Source organism: Trachemys scripta, chromosome 2 (genome assembly GCF_013100865.1).
Source record: "Trachemys scripta elegans isolate TJP31775 chromosome 2, CAS_Tse_1.0, whole genome shotgun sequence".
NCBI lineage: Eukaryota > Metazoa > Chordata > Testudines > Emydidae > Trachemys > Trachemys scripta.
Window position 1 is genome coordinate 99,323,034 of NC_048299.1, and position 5,450 is coordinate 99,328,483.

Genomic DNA, 5,450 nt, shown 5'->3' on the forward strand with positions numbered 1-5,450 from the left:
CAGGGAAATTTTTTTCGCCAGACAAAAGACATATACACACACACACACATAAACATATGTATATATATATATATATATAAAAATGTGTGTATATGTCTTTTGTCTGGCAAAAAAAAATATACACACACACACAGTAAGTTTTAAACAAACAATTTAATAATGTACACAGCAGTGATGATTGTGAAGCTTGGTGGAGTCACAGGGTGGAAGAGGGAGGGATATTTCCCAGGGAATGCCTCATTGCTAAATGATGAACTAGCACTTGGCTGAGCCCTCAAGGGTTAACTCGTTGTTAATGTACACTTACTCTACAAGGCAGCAGGAATGGAGAGAGGAGACACAGCATGACAGAGAGAGACAGAGATACACCGTTTGTGTGTGTGTGCGAGTGAGAGAGACACACACACCATGTGTGTGAGCGAGACAGTTGCGCATTGCCCCTTTAAGTACGCTGACCCCACTTTAAGTACACTGCCTTTTAAAGTAGATCAGCAAGTTGAGACAGCAGCTGCTGCCAGCAAGCTCCTCAGTCCCAAACCCTGTGGTGTCCCCCCACTCTGTGGAAATGGCGTGTAGGAGTAGCGGGATGGGGACACCCAGACATTAGCACCTCGCTTCCTCCCCATGCACAGCAATCAAACTGCCGGCAATTGATAGCTTGCTGGGCAGCTGCCGCACAGGGAACTTAGCGGAGCTGATAGGGGAACTGCCGATCTACCCTGGTTCCAAGCCCCCACCAACTAGCTCCAATGGGCCACTCTTTCTGCGAGCAGTGGACAAAGCAGGCGGCTGCCAAAAAACGTTAGAAGGGAGCATTGCGCAACTTTAAACAAGCATGTTCTCTAATTGATCAGCAATGTAACAACAAAATAACATTAACCGGAATGACGTTAAGTGAGGAGTTATTGTATTAGAAATTAGCCCTAATGTGCAGGATTATACTATAGTAATATATAAAAAAAGCTTTATTTATTCATTCTAGCAAGAAGAACATGTTAAGTATTTGCAAAGCCAAACATTAAAACTAGCTTCAAAAGAAGAGCTAAATTCGTTACATCAAAATGCCATGTAAATAGTTATCACTGCCTTTTATATTCTCATTTCACACAAGTGATCTGGCAAAAACAAGATGTACTGTAAATCCTTATTGTGTTTCATATTTAGTAATCTTTGAATAAACTGCATTATACTCATCTCAGTAAAAAAAAAACAAAAAAACAAAAAAACCACACATGAAATGACAAAGTCTGGGACTGAATTTCCACACCATTCCTCAGCTTCCAAGCCATGATTCAGCAAGGCCATTTGTACTTAACTTTGTGCTTAATACACCTCTACCCCGATAGAACACTGTCCTTGGGAGCCAAAAAAAAAAAATCTTACCGCGTTATAGATGAAACCGTGCTATATCAAACTTGCTTTGATCTGCTGGAGTGCGCAGTACCGCCCCCCTGGAGCGCTGCTTTACTGCAATATATCCGAATTCGTGTTATATCGGGTCACATTATATCGGGGTAGAGGTGTATGTGCTTAACTCCATACGTATTGAGCAAAGCACTTAAGCATGTTTTTAAGTCCCATAGCTTAAATTAATCTTGTGCTTAAGTGTTTTGATTAATCAAAGGACTTCAGTGAGAATTGAAGGCACTCACAGAAGATATACACTCCTATCACATATCACAGGAGATATACTCAGGATTGGGGACAGGTAACAGGTTTTCTCTTTCCTGATTATTTAACAGTCATCAGCTTTCTTCTTATCTTACCTTCACCTCCACATCCTCAGGGGATGGCAGTCACTCCTGCAATCATTCATGGTTCTTTTGGAGAATTCTGGAATGCCTTCAGCTATTGAAACACATTTGACGTCTCCAAGAGCATCTCTGCATTCCTCCTGCAATCAGATGCAGACTCACCCGTGCGGCACCTCCTGCTGGTCATCTCAGGAATTAGCTCACCAGCCGTCAGAGAGCCCTCTGTAGGCCAGGTGTGCCGCCTGTCATTGGCGGCCATGTCCCTCCCGGACCCCAGTGCACTTGGCTTGGGTGCTGCCCCCAGGCAGTACCCCACTTTCTCTCTGGGTCTCCCCACCCAGGGGAACCCCCACCCTCTATCCCCACATTGCCTCAGTCATGGCTAATGCCAGCCACCATCTAGCCCCTGTGCCCTGGGGCAGACTGCAGTCTATCAGCCAATCATTACAGGCAACTAGGTGTTTGGACTGCTGCCTTTATCCATCCTCAGGCTGCCCCTCTGCAATCCCAATACCCCTGTGGGCCTAGGACCAGGCCCTGCAGTCTGGGGAGTTGCTGGCCTAGGGCTTCCCTGCCCCCAAGGCCTTTCCCCAGCCCTGCCTCAGGTGTGGTCCCCAGCAGCCAGGCCTGTCTCTCTCTCCAATCAGAGTAAGACTCCTCAGCTTCTGGCTGCCTTGGCCTTCTTATAAGGCCGAGTTGCTCTGTTTGGGGCGTGGCCCCAGCTGCAGCCACTTCACCAATCAGCTGGAGTTTTGCTCCTTTCCCTAGCCCTCTTCAGGGCTGGAGTGGGTGTTCACCCCGCTACACCTTCATTACCATCACCCTGGGTCTCATAGTGGCTCTTGTTAAAATTGCTCTCTTTACAACTATGGACTCTGGATAACGCTAAGAAAAATGGTCTCTCCTGCAATGGATTTTGCAAATGGGACAGGAGTAATACTTGAGAATGGAGAAAAGTAAATAGTGGTGTCCCCTAGGGGTCTGTGCCCAGTCCTATTCAACATATTCATAATGATCTGGGAAAGGGGGTAAATAGTGAGGTGGCAACATTTGCAGATGATACAAAACTAGTCAAGGTAGTTAAGTCCAAAGCCGACTATGAAGAGTTACAAAGGGATCTCACAAAACTGGGTGACTGGGCAACAAAATGGCAGATGAAATTCAGTGTTGATAAATGCAAAGTAATGCACATTGGAAAACATAATCCCAACTATACATATAAAATGGTGGGTTCTAAATTAGCTGTTACCACTCTAGAAGTCATTGTGGATAGTTCTCTGAAAACATCCACTCAATGTGCAGCGGCAGTCAAAAAAGCGAACAGAATGTTGGAATCATTAGGAAAGGGATAGATAATACAACAGAAAATATCATATTGCCTCTATATAAATCCATGGTATGCCCACATCTTGAGTACTTTGTGCAGATCTGGTCACCCCATCTCAAAAAAGATATATTGGAATTAGAAAAGGTACAGAAAAAGGCAACAAAAATGATTAGTGGTATGGAACGGCTTCAGTATGAGGAGAGATTAATAAGACTGGGACTTTTCATCTTGGAAAAGAGATGACTAAGAGGGGATATGATAGAGGTCTATAAAATCATGACTGGTGTGGAGAAAGTAAATAAGGAAGTGTTTATTTACTCCTCACAACACAAGAACTACAGATCACCAAATGAAATTAATAAGCAGCATGTTTAACATAAACAAAAGGAAGTATTTCTTCACACAACACACAGTCAACCTGTGGAACTCTTTTCCAGAGGATGTTGTGAAGGCCAAGACTATAACAGGGTTCAAAAAAGAACTAGATAAGTTCATGGAGGATAGGTCCATCAATGGCAGGGATGGTGTCTCTCACCTCTGTTTTCCAGAAGCTGGGACTGGATGACGGGATGGATCACCTGATGATTGCCTGTTCTGTTCATTCCCTCTGAAGCACCTGGCATTGGCCACTATTGGAAAACAGGATACTGGGCTAGATAGACCTTTGGTCTGACCCACTATGGCCATTCTTATGTTCTTGAGGAGACATGGAGAAACCAACCCAAGTATATGGCACTAATCCAGCCTGGACAAGTTTTCTTTCTGTGAACTCTAGCCAATCATCACTCAAGTGACATAGAACTACATTATATATCCAGTAAGGAGTGATGTAACCATTTTGTATATATAGTCCTCCCAAAATATGGGAAAACTCAAAAAGCAGGTTTAAACAAACAAACAAAAAAGAGTCAGCAACAAAAATGCTAAGGAATAATGCCACTAGATGGCAGCTGTAGTAGGGTCTTATTCCCTGAAACACACCATGCATTGGGATAGGATTACCATTGGACTGTTTTACAACAGGGAAGCATGTAATAAAGGATGTCTTCCATCTACACCCACTCTCTCCGGGCAGCACTGACGAGATGAAAAGGAGAAAATGTGAGAAAGAACAGCCTGCACATCATACTGGAAAGAAGCCTGCAGATAGTTGGGCTAGGCACAGTATGGACTTTCAGGAGATTGGGGGAGGGAAGCTGTCAATTTTCTGAGGAATAGGGGAAGCTCATTGTGAATTTTCTGTAGTGGGGTAGGGAAAGGGGAAGTACAGATTAATAGATTCTAAGGCCACAAGGGACCATTGCGATCAGGTAGTGATCCTGCAGAACACAGGCCATAGAAGGCCCCTCCCCCAAATATTTCCTAGAGCAGATCTATTAGGAAATCACCCAATCATGATTTAAAAATTGTCAATGATGGAGACTCCACCACAACCCTTGGTAAATTGTTCCAGTGGTTAATTACTCTCACTGTTAAAAATTTAGGCCTCATTTACAGTCTGAATTTGTCTATCTTCAGCTTCCGGCTATTGGATCATGTTATACCTATAAATTGAAGAGCCCCCCTTGTGGGTATTTATAGATTGCAATCAAGTCACCCCTTCACCTTCTCTTTGTTAAGCTTAATAGATTGAGCTCCTTGAATCTATCACTATAAGGCATGTTTTCTAATCAGCTAATCATTCTCGTGGCTCTTCTCTGAACCCTCTCCAATTTATCAATATCCTTTTTGATTTGTGGCTACCAGAACTGGACACAGTATTCCAGCAGCCATCACACCAGTGCCAAATACAGACGTAAAATAAAGTCTCTACTCCTACTCAAGATTCCCTTGTTTATGCATCCAAGGATTGCATTAGTCCTCTTGGCCACAGCATCACACTGGCAGCTCAGATTCTGCTGATTATCCATCCTTACACCCAAATCTTTTTCAGAGTCACTGCTTCCCAGGATAGAGTCCACCATCCTATAAGTATGGCTACATTCTTTGTTCCTAGATGTATAAACACATATTGTTTGCTTGCACCCAGTTTACCAAGCGATCCAGATCACTCTGAATCAGTTACCTGTCCTCTTTGTTATTTATCACTCCCTCAAATTTTGTGTCATCTGCAAATTTGATCAATGTTTTCTTACAGGTCATTGATAAAAATGTTAAATAGCAAGGGGACAAGAACCTACCCCTGTGGGTCCCCACTGGAAACAGACCTGTTCCATGACAATTCCCTGTTTACAGTTACATTTTGAGACCTATCAGTTAGGCAGTTTTAATCTATTTAATGTGTGCCACGTGAGTTTTATGTTGTTCTAGTTTTTTAATCAAGATGTTGTGTGGTCCCAAGTTTAACACCTTACAGAAGTCTAAGTATA